The 14,073-nt window shown below is 42.1% G+C and overlaps 1 protein-coding gene across 2 annotated transcripts in view; it reads right to left on the bottom strand.

Annotated features, from left to right (window-relative positions):
- RPS6KA6 (ribosomal protein S6 kinase A6) overlaps positions 1-14,073 on the bottom strand; it is a 99,045-nt gene that overhangs the window by 57,254 nt on the left and 27,718 nt on the right. The gene's annotated exons all lie outside the window — the stretch shown is intronic.

The following is a 14,073-nucleotide window of genomic DNA, read 5'->3' as shown; positions in this document are numbered from 1 at the left end:
TGTGGTGTTAAATAGTTTGACGTCATCAGCAAAGAGAACACAATTACTTGAGATGTGGTCACAAAGATCATTAATGTATAGTATAAAGAGTGTTGGTCCAAGGACGCTGCCTTGAGGAACGCCACTCTTGACAGGAACAGGATTTGATAAAGCATTGCCAATTTTGACCACTTGTTGTCTGTTAGACAGAAAAGCAGATATCCATTTGTGGAGGGGTCCTGAGATGCCATAGGATGTTAGTTTTAGGAGAAGTTTATCGTGTACTACTGAGTCAAAAGCTTTGCAGAAGTCTATGTAGATTGCATCTATTGATTTGCCTTGATCGAGATTTGAAGTCCATATGTTTTTGCAGTGGAGAAGTTGTAAGTTACATGATAATTTTTTCCTGAAACCAAATTGTTTGTTGGAGAGTAGGTTGTTAGTTTCTTAAGTGTGAGGTAATGGATTGGTTGATGATAGATTCCATGACTTTGCAGGTGACGCAGCAAAAGGAGATCGGTCTGTAGTTTTCGACTAAACTGGGGTCTCCTTTTTTGAAGATAGGGATGACTGTGGCTAGTGACCAAAGTTTGGGAAGGGAACTGGTAGTGAAAGCTTTATCAAAGATAATACTTAGGGGTTCTGCTATATTAATGGAAAGTTTTTTTAAGAAGTATACACATAGTCCATCGGGTCCAATAGAAAGTAATGGTTTTAAGTTGTGAAAGGCTTTTCCAACGTTGTCTTCTGTGAAGTCTATATGAGTTAAATCATCATAGTCATTGCTGGTTTGTTTGTGGAATGTCGGATATGTGTTATTGGAGTTAACAAAAACTGAGCCAAAGAAAATGTTGAAGAGGTTTGCTTTGACTGTTTCGTCATTGCATTCTTTGTTGTTAGAATCTTTTAGTGGTGGGATGGATCTTGAGTCTTTAAGTTTATTGTTGACAAAATTATAAAAGGCACGATTGGAATTTGTGCGCAGAAGGTTCTCTTCTTGCTTGGTGTGGTAATTTGTGCATTCAGTTTTTATTTGGTTGCATATGTTTCTGTAGCGGTTTTTGAAATTTGTAACATAGCCTTTTTTGTTTCTTTTCCAGAGGGATTTTTTTTTATTGAAGCTTTTTTATTGATATGGGTAGTTTGTTTTTCTTGGTCATGGTAGTCATTTGTGGTACATATAGTTTAATGACTCTATTGATTTCAAGTAGGAAGACTCTATAGTGGTCTTCAGCGGTTATGCAGGTTGCAAACAGATTTTGCCAGTCCAGAAATGAAAGATCGTTGTTTATAAGGTCGTAATTGGCTTTTTTGAAGTTGTAGTTGGGAGTACTGTTGTTATGACGATTTAAGTATGGACGTATATTGAGACGAAAATCAATCATGCAGTGGTCACTGTTGGAAAAAGGTTCTTTAATTTGTAGTCCATAAATTGAGTTTGAATTGTTGCAGAAGATGAGGTCAAGGCAGTTGTTGAGTCTTGTATTGTTAGTTACAAGTTGTTCAAGACCTAGGTTTGTAACAGCGTTGTATAGTGTAGTATGGATTGGGTCAGTTGAACATTCATTAGTTGTCTAGTTAATGAGAGGTAGATTTATGTCACCCAGGAAGATGAGAGGATATGGTCAAGAGGTAGCCCATGTTAGCATTGAGGTTAGCATATTTTTTTTTTAATTTACATTTATATCCCGCCCTTCTCCGAAGACTCAGGGTGGCTTACATTGTGTAAGGCAATAGTCTCATTCTATTTATATTTTTATATACAAAGTCAACTTATTGCCCCCCCCAACAATCTGGGTCCTCATTTTACCTACCTTATAAAGGATGGAAGGCTGAGTCAACCTTGGGCCTGGTGGGACTTGAACTTGCAATAATTTCAAGCAGCTGTGTTTTTAATAACAGGCTTCTTACAGCCTGAGCCACACCGCGGCCCAGTTTGCATGGGTAATGTCATAGTCAGGGGCTCTGTAGCATAGTAAGAATCGAAGAGTAGTGTCAAGGGATAGGTCGCATACTATAGTTTCAGGAAGAGAGAGTTTATGTGCTACTTGGATATTTTTTAGATTCAGTGACTTTTTGTAAAAGATAGCCACTCCACCACCTCTTCGGTTTTCACAATCTGATCGATAGACTTGATATTCTTTGTTTGAGATAATGGAGTCAGGAAGGGATGAGTTCAGCCATGTTTCACAAACAAAAATGATATCAAATGTGCCACTGTTTAATAAGAGGATAAATTCAGGTAATTTGTTGACTATGCTTCTTGCATTTATCAATTTGCATTTGAGATCTGAAGTGATTGGTGTTGAAGAGGTAAGGGGCGTGCATACCTAGTTTTGGATGTTAGTAGGTTGGGGGTTGTGTACAACAGATGGTTGTATAGATGGTTGGATGGTAGTTTGGTTGTTTGGCTGGATGGTTGATTGGATGTCTGGTTGGGTGGGTTGTTGGGTGGCTGGTTGGATGGCTGGTTGGATGACTGTTTGGATGGCTGCTTGGATGGCTGCTTGGATGGCTGCTTGGATGGCTGCTTGGATTGTTGGTTGGATGGCTGTTGGTTGAATGGCTGGTAAGATGGTTGGTTGAATGGGTGGTAGGGTGATGGGTACTTGATTGAATACTGGGATGGCTGGTTGATTGTTATGGGTGATGGGGGGTTTGGAGGTGATTTTTTGATTGTAGGTTTTATTTTTTATGCAATCAGCATGGTAGTCGATGTATAAGTTTGAATCATCATTGTCTTGTCTTCTTTTAAGTTCTGTGCGAAGTTCACGAGAATATATCCGTTGTAGAAAGGATAGATCAGGACGTGATCTAAGTTTACTGTAGGTAGGGTTGGATTTAGCAATTGAGTTTAGATGAATTTGCGTTTACTGTCCTCATTTATGCATGTGACTCTACAAACTCTTGGTGCTGTTGACCCATCGCTGTTTTTATATTCTGGTCCATCTCTGGAGACAGCAATTATTTCTTTTTTTGTTCAAAAAGTTTTTATTAGTCAAAAAAGGTTTATACAAATACATATCAGGTATGGTAAATTTTCATTTTTCTTATCTAAAATAAGAATTTTACTCAAATTTTTTAACACATACAACAGCCATAAGGCAAGCAGGTGACACGAAGTAGCAAAGTTTGCAAATTTTAAATACGTAATAAAGAAGAGTCAAGAATAAACAGAATATCGTACAAAAGAGAATAAGGAAAACCAACACAATCCCAAATATCTTTATCACTTCCTAGTTTTGGATGTTAGTAGGTTGGGGTTGTGTACAACAGATGGTTGTATAGATGGTTGGATGGCTGCTTGATGGCTGCTTGATGGCTGCTTGATGGCTGCTTGATGGCTGCTTGGATGGCTGGTTGGATGACTGTTTGGATGGCTGCTTGGATTGTTGGTTGGATGGCTGTTGGATGGCTGCTTGGATGGCTGTTGGTTGAATGGGTGGTAGGATGATGGGTACTTGATTGAATACTGGGATGGCTGGTTGGATGGCTGCTTGATGGCTGCTTGATGGCTGCTTGGATGGCTGGTTGGATGACTGTTTGGATGGCTGGTTGGATGGTAGTTTGGTTGTTTGGATGGCTGTTTGATGGCTGTTTGGATGGCTGCTTGGATGGCTGCTTGATGGCTGCTTGATGGCTGCTTGATGGCTGCTTGATGGCTGCTTGGATTGTTGCAGAAGATGAGGTCAAGGCAGTTGTTGAGTCTTGTATTGTTAGTTACAAGTTGTTCAAGACCTAGGTTTGTAACAGCGTTGTATAGTGTAGTATGGATTGGGTCAGTTGAACATTCATTGTCCAGTTAATGAGAGGTAGATTTAAGTCACCCAGGAAGATGAGAGGATATGGGCAAGAGGTAGCCCATGTTAGCATTGAGGTTAGCATATTTGCATGGGTAATGTCATAGTCAGGGGCTCTGTAGCATAGTAAGAATCAAGAGTAGTGTCAAGGGATAGGTCGATACTATAGTTTCAGGAAGAGAGAGTTTATGTGCTACTTGGATATTTTTAGATTCAGTGACTTTTGTAAAAGATAGCCACTCCACCACCTCTTCGGTTTTCACGATCTGATCGATAGACTTGATATTCTTTGTTTGAGATAATGGAGTCAGGAAGGATGAGTTCAGCCATGTTTCACAAACAAAATGATATCAAATGTGCCACTGTTTAATAAGAGGATAAATTCAGGTAATTTGTTGACTATGCTTCTTGCATTTATCAATTTGCATTTGAGATCTGTTGGCCCCAGGTAGTAGTGAAAAAAAAAATCAAAATCCTCAGGCAAGCACAGTATCCTTGTAATTTCCTCCGGATCCACCAGGGGCACTCACAGGAGCAACGAGTCCAGAGTACAGTTAGTCAACCAGGAAGGGAAGTGATGTCATCAAAATTCTCATAGTGAAGGCGGAAGCTGGGCGCCACCACTGTTCCCCAGAAGGAGGGGCCTCAAACCTTCCCTCCTAAATTTCTCCATCACCTCTTCTCTCCAGAGCTCCACAAAACCGTAATCTTCTTATTTTAAGTTCTCCTCTCTCCAAAATAACTCGTGCTCCTTCCAACCGCAGGGGAGAAAACCCCCGCACTCGGAGCACTCCACTCACGTTTACGATATTCCTTCCTTCCTTCCTCCTCAATTCTTCTCCGTGCCCTGTTCACCACCAGGCTGCTGCAGTTATAAATCCAATGCCCGGTGTCACGGCTCAAGCGGCGACCAAAATAATGGCGCGGCCTGTGGCCTCGAACCCCGCCAAGCCTAGGACGCGCCAGCATCGGTCCCCACAGTCCTGTATGTCGGCTGGGAGACCCCTGGCGAGCCGTGCAAGGTGTCCTTTTCGGAACACCTGGCCCCTGAGGGCCTCGGCGGCGGCCGGATTCGGGCGCTGGAGGCAGGAGAAACCTTCCAGACGTCCGTTGCCACTGGATACCGGAAGTCGTCTCCAGACAGCAATTATTTCATTTGGGAAGATGGTTGATGAGTTATAATTTCCAATGATGTTGTGAATCTTATTGATATCTGGTTCGTTTGTGTTTTCAAGTCCAAATAATATTGCATTATTTATTTTTTGTCCTCTCTCCATTGCATCTCTGATTAGTTGGTTAGTAGTTATTTGATGTTTAGGTTGTGTTGTATTAATTTGTTGTCTAGGTTGAGTTGTAGGTTGTGTATTAGGTTGTGTATTTTGTGATGATAGATGAGTTTGGAAGAGATTTGGATCATTTGAGTTTTCATTTTTTAGTGTTGAAATTTGTTTTATCAAGTTTGTGAAACTTTGTTCAATAACTGATAAAAAAACTTTTTCTAAGTTTTGTTCAATATTTTGTATTCTTTTTTCTAGGTTTTGTTCAATAGCTTGTAATCTTTTATCTAAGTTTTGTTCAATAGTTATTAATCTTGTTTCTAAGATTTTATCAGCGTTGGATTTTCTGGCTGGCATAATGATAATCTTTCTTATTCCTTTGTTTTATTTCACACTCTTTCCAATTTTTGTAATGATTAAGTATCTGTCACTTAATCAATTATCTTTAATTTTATATCTCTCTCTTTAACTTTAAATGGTAATCAATTTGGCAGTTGCTATGGTAATGGGGAGTCACTATGGTAACAGTGAGATTTGGCGGGAAATTTAAAATGGTGAGATTAGGTGGTTGAAGAAGCTTCTTTAAAGGTGGCCGTAATGGCGGGAGATTCAAAAAGTCAATAGAGGCCGGGAGACTGGAGTCTCCTAGGAACTCACCAGTGGTCCTGCAGCAGTCCTGCCGATTGGGGGATAGGTGGTTTTTAATCCTTTTAAATCCTGGTTGTTTAGAGATCATGCAAATGCTGCTGGGCTTATTTCTCCTTGGTGGGGAATTTAAAATTAGAAGCGGTGAGGGAGGGCGATGATGGAGGGCGGCGATGGAAGCGGCGCGACTCACGGCAGCAGCAGCGGCAGTCTCGGGGGTTGGCGGCGGCTCCGACGGCACAAGCGGCAGCAGCAGTCTCGGGGCTGGCGACGGCTCCGGCAGCACAAGCGGCAGCGGCAGTCTCTGGGCCTGCCAATCTCCTTGGCGGGAAATTCAAAAATTCAGGGTAGTGGTGGAGAACGTAGGCGGTACGGTGGTGGCTTTAGGCGCTTGAGATCAGCTGCGGTGGCTTCAGGTGCTTGGGTTCGGCGGCGACGGCTTCAGGTGTTTAATTTTAGCGGTTGCAGCTTGAGTTCGGCGGTGGTGGCTCCAGGCACTTGAAATCGATCGGTGGTGGTGGCTTCAGGCGCTTGAAAGGAGTTTAAGTGTAGCGGTGGTGGCAGCTTCAGGCACTCTAGTTTAGCGGCTTCAGGCGCCCAAGTTTAACGGCGGCGGCTTCAGGCAGCTTGAAACTTCCGCGGTCAGCGGTGGCAGCTTTCAGTGGCTTGCGGATGTTTCAATATCGGCAAGCGATCAGTAAGCGATGGATGGGCAAGCGATCAGCAAGCGGCTTGCGGATGTTTCAATATCGGCAAGCGATCAGCAAGCGATGGATGGGGCAGCCGTGGTAGTGCGGCGGTCTGCAGCGGTAAGCGATGGATGGGGCAGCCGCCCCAGGCAGCGTGGGAGCTCCGTTGGCCCCAGCAGCTCCACGGGACTTCGCAGATCTGTTGGCCCCAGGTAGTAGTGAAAAAAAAATAAAAAATAAGAAATATTCACAGAAAGCCTCGAGGATTGCTCTCCTAGAGAACTCTAAAGAGTTCTTTTACAGAGAGCATTCCTCCGGGGCATCCTTGCTGGTCGCCATCTTGGCAGAGTATGTTCAGTTGCATGTTCAGTTGCATGTTCAGACTAAATTCTGTTAGCTACCACCTTTTTACTGCTTCAAACAAGCATGAGCTCCGGATGCAATTCTTACAGAATGAGATTTAAAAATATATATATATGCAGACTTGCATCTTGAAAATATGTAATTATTTTAAAAGCACAGCTAGGCAAACCAAATAATTTTGTATGAACTTTCCATCAGCGTGGGCCAAAAAAATCATTTTCCCTGATGAAACATCAAGGAAAATTTCGTTTTGTCTTTACACCGGTACCGTATAATTTTGTTTTCTTGCATTCAATCTTGTCCAATTCGTATAGACTGCCTGAACAATCCCTGCAGTTTTCTTGGCAAGTTTTTTCTACAAGTTTTTTTTTACCATTGCTTCTTTCCTAGAGCCGAAGAAACATGACTGGCCCAAAGTCAGCCAGAAGATTAGAACTCAGCCTCCTGGTTTTTAATCTAATGCCTTGATGACTACACCCAAGAGGTCCCCCAGATAATATAAAATTATTTCAATTCCTATCATGAGGACTATCCCAACTGTACTTACATTACAGGAATATGGTTCTCCTTCCTCCATAGGTTCATCCACCATTTTGATGCCATTCAGCTGCAAAATAAAAAAGCCATCGTGAGTTCAGAGGCATTAGTAATCACGTTTCTTTTTTCGTTCATAGCGTCATCGAAAAGAAATGGAGAAATCTCTCGCACAACACCCAAAATGGGAGCTTGTTTTAGGGACAAACCTTAGCTAATCCAAAATAAGAGTATCCAAAAGTTGTTACAGGTGTGGTACAAGAGGGAGAAGAGCCGTGATGGCAGAGTGGTTAGAATGCAGCATTGCAGGCTAATTCTCCCGACTGTCAGGAGTTCAATCTTGACTGGCTCAAAATTGGCTCAGCTTTTCATCCTTCCGAGGTCGGTAAAAGGAGGATCCAGATTGTTGGAGGGCAATATGGTGACTCGGTAAACCCCTTAGAGAGGACTGTAAAACACTATGAAGTGGTATATAAGTGTAAGTGCTATATCTACTTTCCTTCCTTCCTTCCTTCCTTCCTTCCTTCCTTCCTTCCTTCCTTCCTTCCTTCCTTTCCTTCCTTACTTACTTCCCCCCTCCCTCCCTCCCTCCCTCCCTCCCTCCCTCCCCTTCCTTGCCAGTGGTTAGATTGCAGTATTGTGGGCTAATTCTGCCCACTGCCAGCAGTTCGATCTTCACTGGCTCAAGGTTGACTCAGTCTTCCATCCTTCAGAGGTAAGTAAAATGAGGACCCAGATTGTTGGGGGGCAATATGCTGACTTGATAAACCCCTTAGAGAGGACTGTAAAGCATTATGAAGTGGTATATAAGTGTGAGCGCTATTAAGGGTAGCCCATGCTTAGTAACCATGCAAAGTTACAACGGACTTCCCTCAGAGCTACTTATGACCTCTTTTGAAGTTCTGACAACCACACACGCACCGCGCAGACATGTGATTGCACACATTTATGGCTGTTTGTAGCATCCTGCAGTCATGTGACTTCAATTTTTAATGGTTTTTGTTTTGCTATTTGCTTCCATTTCTGGCAAAAAAAAAAAAAAACCACTGAAGAAAATGGACTTCTTTAATGACTGTCATGTTTGCTTAACAATCACCACATTTGTGTAATGACCACTGCAAACAAAGTTGTAAAATCAGTCAAGGTCACGGGTTGGCCCACTTAACGCACACCATTACTTATAACCACAATTTCAGGCTCAATTACAATTGTAAGTGAAAGATTACCTGTTTCTCGTGCCACTAGGTGAAGAACTGGTCAAGAATCTACCCTAGCCGTATTTTAGTTTGGTTTTAACTTTGGCCTTTTTTTTTTTAATGTGTTTTTCTTGTTAGAGAAATGAGTATTTTGTGACATCACTCTCTCCCCACTACAATTTTATCAAGCAGGGATGGACTTTATCTGCCCGATTATCTTAGCAAGATGAAGATTTTACAATTTCTCAGTTTTATTAGTTTATTAGTTTATTAGTTTATAATATAATAATCAGTTTTATTAGTTTATTAGTTTATAATATAAAATACAAAAATAAATAGCAAGAAAAGTAGGGGAGGAAAGGGGATGAGAGAAGTGTAGAAAAGAAGGGAAAAAGAAAGAAAAAAAGGAGTGGACTTCTGACTTTCTTTGATACAGTAGAATAAAACTGTAGATATCAATAAGATTCACAACATCATTGGAAATTATAATTCATCAACCATCTCCCCAAATGAAATAATTGCTGTCTCCAGAGATGGACCAGAATATAAAAACAGCGATGGGACAACAGCACCAAGATTTTGTAGAGTTATATGCACTAATGAGGACAGCAAACGCAAATTCATAAAGACTATAAACTCAATTGCTAAATCCAACCCTACCTACAGTAAACTTAGATCACGTCCTGACCTATCCTTTCTACAAAGGATACGCTCTCGTGAACTTCGCACAGAACTTAAAAGAAGACAAGACAATGGTGAATCCAACCTATACATCGACTACCATGCTGATTGCATAAAAATAAAACCTGCAATCAAAAATCACCTCAAACCCCATCACCCATAACAATCAACCAGCCATCCAAACAGCCATCCAAACAGCCATCCAACCAGCCATCCAAACAGCCATCCAAACAGCCATCCAAACAGCCATCCAAACAGCCATCCAACCAGCCATCCAACCAGCCATCCAACCAGCCATCCAAACAGCCATCCAAGCAGCCATCCAAGCAGCCATCCAAACAGCCATCCAACCAGCCATCCAAACAGCCATCCAACCAGCCATCCAAACAGCCATCCAAACAGCCATCCAACCATCTATACAACCATCTATTGTCCACAACCCCAACCTACTAACACCCAAAACTAGGTATGCACGCCTTACCTCTTCAACACCAATCATATCAGATCTCAAATGCAAATTGATAAATGCAAGAAGCATAGTCAACAAATTACCTGAATTTATCCTCTTATTAAACAGTGGCACATTTGATATCATTTTGTTTTGAAACATGGCTGAATTCATCCCTTCCTGACTCCATTATCTCAAACAAAGAATATCAAGTCTATCGATCAGATCGGGAAAACCGAAGAGGTGGTGGAGTGGCTATCTTTACAAAAGACACTGAATCTAAAAATATCCAAGTAGCACATAAACTCTCTCTTCCTGAAACCATAGTATCCTATCCCTTGACACTACTCTTGATTCTTACTATGCTACAGAGCCCCGACTATGACATTACCCACGCAAATATGCTAACCTCAATGCTAACATGGACTACCTCTTGCCCATACCCTCTTATCTTCCTTGGTGACTTAAATCTACCTCTCATTAACTGGACAACCAATGAATGTTCAACTGACCCAATCCATACTACACTATACAACGCTGTTACAAACCTAGGTCTTGAACAACTTGTAACTAACAATACAAGACTCAACAACTGCCTTGACCTCATCTTCTGCAACAATCCAAACTCAATATTCGGTATACAAACTAGAGAAACTTTTTCAAACAGTGACCACTGCATGATTGATTTTGTCTCAATATCGTCCATACTTAATTCGTCATAACACCAGAACTCGCAACTACAACTTCAAGAAAGCCAATTACGACCTTATAAACAACGATCTTTCACTTCTGAACTGGCAAAATCTGTTTGCAACCTGCATAACCGCTGATGACCTCTATAGAATCTTCCTACTTGAAATCAATAGAGTCATTAAATTATATGTACCACGAATGACTACCATGTCCAAGAAAAACAAACTACCCATATCAATAAAAAAGCTTCAATCAAAAAAAATCCTCTGGAAAAGAAACAAAAAGGCTATGTTACAAACTTCAGAAACCGTTACAGAAACATATGCAACCAAATTAAAACTGAATGCACAAATTACCACACCAAGCAAGAAGAAAACCTTTACGCACAAATTCCAATCGTGCCTTTTATAATTTTGTCAACAGTAAACTTAAAGATTCAAGATCCATCCCACCACTAAAAGATTCTAACAACAAAGAATGCAATGACGAAACAGTCAAAGCAAACCTCTTCAACATTTTCTTTGGCTCAGTTTTTGTTAACTCCGATAACACATATCCAACATTCCACAAACGAACCAGCAATGACTATGATGATTTAACTCATATAGATTTCACAGAAGACAACGTTGGTAAAGCTCTTCACAACTTAAAACCATCGCTTTCTATTGGACCTGATGGTCTATGTGCATATTTCTTAAAAAAACTTTCCATTAATATAGCTGAACCCCTAAGTATTATCTTTGATAAAGCTTTCACTACCAGTTCTCTTCCCAAACTTTGGTCACTAGCCACAGTCATCCCCATCTTCAAAAGGAGACCCCAGCTTAGTGAAACTACAGACCGATCTCCCTTTTGCGTCACCTGCAAAGTCATGGAATCTATCATCAATCAATCCATTACCTCACACTTAGAAACTAACAACCTACTCTCCAACAAACAATTTGGTTTCAGGAAAAAGTTATCATGTAACTTACAACTTCTCCACTGCAAAAACATATGGACTTCAAATCTAGATCAAGGCAAATCAATAGATGCAATCTACATAGACTTCTGCAAAGCTTTTGACTCAGTAGTACACGATAAACTTCTCCTTAAACTAACATCCTATGGCATCTCAGGACCCCTCCACAAATGGATATCTGCTTTTCTGTCTAACAGACAACAAGTGGTCAAAATTGGCAATGCTTTATCAAATCCTGTTCCTGTCAAGAGTGGCGTTCCTCAAGGCAGCGTCCTTGGACCAACACTCTTTATTCTATACATTAATGATCTTTGTGACCATATCTCAAGTAATTGTGTTCTCTTTGCTGACGATGTCAAACTATTTAACACCACAGACAACACTTCTATCATTCAAAACGACCTTGACCATCTAACGCTTGGTCTAAAATTGGCAGCTCAAATTTCAACCAGCAAATGCTCAGTCTTACATATAGGAAAAAGAACTCTAAAACTAAGTACATACTAGATGGACATTACCTTACAGACGACCCCATCCCGTTAAAGACCTTGGAGTTTTCATGTCAAATGATCTAAGTGCCAAAGCCCACTGCAACTACATAGCAAAAAAGCTCTAAGAGTTGTAAACCTAATTTTGCAGCTTCTTTTCCAAAAACACCACACTACTAACCAGAGCATATAAAACATTTGCTAGACCAATTCTAGAATACAGCTCACCTGTTTGGAACCCTCACCACATCTCTGACATCAATACAATTGAGCGTGTCCAGAAATATTTTACAAGAAGAGTTCTCCATTCCTCTGAAAACAACAAAATACCTTATCCCACCAGACTTGAAATCCTAGGCTTAGAAAACTTGGAACTCCGTCGCCGACAAGACCTAAGTTTAACTCACAGAATCATCTATTGTAATGTCCTTCCTGTCAAAGACTACTTCAGCTTTAATTGCAATAATACAAGGGCAACCAATAGATTTAAACTTAATGTAAACCGCTTTAATCTAGATTGCAGAAAATACGACTTCTGCAACAGAATCATCAGTGCTTGGAATACTTTACCTGACTCTGTGGTCTCTTCCCATAATCCTAACAGCTTTAACCAAAAACTTTCTACTATTGACCTCACCCCATTCCTAAGAGGACCATAAGGGGCGTGCATAAGCGCACAAACGTGCCTACCGTTCCTGTCCTATTGTTTTTCTTTTCTTCTTCCTATATATGTTTATATGTGTATATACTATATAATCTTTTTGTATGATGTTGTGACAAAATAAATAAATAAATAAAAAACAGTAACATCAAACCTCAACTTCCTAGTTTTAAGTAATAGTTTTAACTAGCCATTTCTATAACAACAAATCTATCTACCGTATATACTCGAATATAAGCCGATCCGAGTATAAGCCGAGGTCCCCAATTTTACCCCAAAAAACTGGGGTAAACTGGGGACTCGAGTATAAGCCGAGGGAGGGAAATGAGGCAGCTACCGGTCAGGGAAAGCCTCCCTCCCTCAGCCGAGAAGGCTGGCGGCTCCCCCGCCCCGCCCTCTCACTGCACCGGCAGGGCTTCCCAGCTAATGCAAAAGCCCGCCAAGTTTGCACCATCCGTATAATGTGAAAAAGAAAAAAACTGAGGTATAAGAGTATATATAGTATAAGGAGGCGTTTTCAGCACAATTTTATATCTCTCTCTTTAACTTTAAATGGTAATCAATTTGGCAGTTGCTATGGTAATGGGGAGTCACTATGGTAACAGTGAGATTTGGCGGGAAATTTAAAATGGTGAGATTAGGTGGTTGAAGAAGCTTCTTTAAAGGTGGCCGTAATGGCGGGAGATTCAAAAAGTCAATAGAGGCCGGGAGACTGAAGTCTCCTAGGAACTCACCAGTGGTCCTGCAGCAGTCCTGCCGATTGGGGGATAGGTGGTTTTTAATCCTTTTAAATCCTGGTTGTTTAGAGATGATGCAAATGCTGCTGGGCTTATTTCTCCTTGATGGGGAATTTAAAATTAGAAGCGGTGTGGGAGGGCGATGATGGAGGGCGGCGATGGAAGCGGTGCGACTCACGGCAGCGGCAGTCTCAAGATGGAAGCGGCGGCTCAAGCGGCACAAGCGGCAGCCTTGGGGCTGGCGGCGGCTCCGGCGGCACAAGCGGCAGCGGCAGTCTCGGGGCCTGGCAATCTCCTTGGCAGGAAATTCAAAAATTCAGGGTAGTGGTGGAGAACGTAGGCGGTACGGTGGTGGCTTTAGGCGCTTGAGATCAGCTGCGGCGGCTTCAGGCGCTTGGGTTCGGCGGCAACGGCTTCAGGCGCGGCTTCAGGTGTTTAATTTTAGCGGTTGCAGCTTGAGTTTGGTGGTGGTGGCTTCAGGCGCTTGAAATCGATCAGCGGTGGTGGCTTCAGGCGCTTGAAAGGAGTTTAAGTGTAGCGGTGGTGGCGGCTTCAGGCGCTCTAGTTTAGCGGCTTCAGGCGCCCAAGTTTAGCAGCGGCGGCTTCAGGCAGCTTGAAACTTCCGCGGTCAGCGGTGGCAGCTTTCAGTGGCTTGCGGATGTTTCAATATCGGCAAGCGATCAGTAAGCGATGGATGGGCAAGCGATCAGCAAGCGGCTTGCGGATGTTTCAATATCGGCAAGCGATCAGCAAGCGATGGATGGGGCAGCCGTGGTAGTGGCGGTCTGCAGCGATGGCGATGGATGGGGCAGCCGCCCCAGGCAGCGTGGGAGCTCCGTTGGCCCCAGCAGCTCCACGGGACTTCGCAGATCTGTTGGCCCCAGGTAGTAGTGAAAAAAAAATAAAAAATAAGAAATATTC

The sequence above is a fragment of the Ahaetulla prasina genome, chromosome 11, assembly GCF_028640845.1.
Source record: "Ahaetulla prasina isolate Xishuangbanna chromosome 11, ASM2864084v1, whole genome shotgun sequence".
Taxonomy (NCBI): domain Eukaryota; kingdom Metazoa; phylum Chordata; class Lepidosauria; order Squamata; family Colubridae; genus Ahaetulla; species Ahaetulla prasina.
Note: the sequence above shows the minus strand (reverse complement) of the source record. Positions and strands in the feature narration are given on the sequence as shown.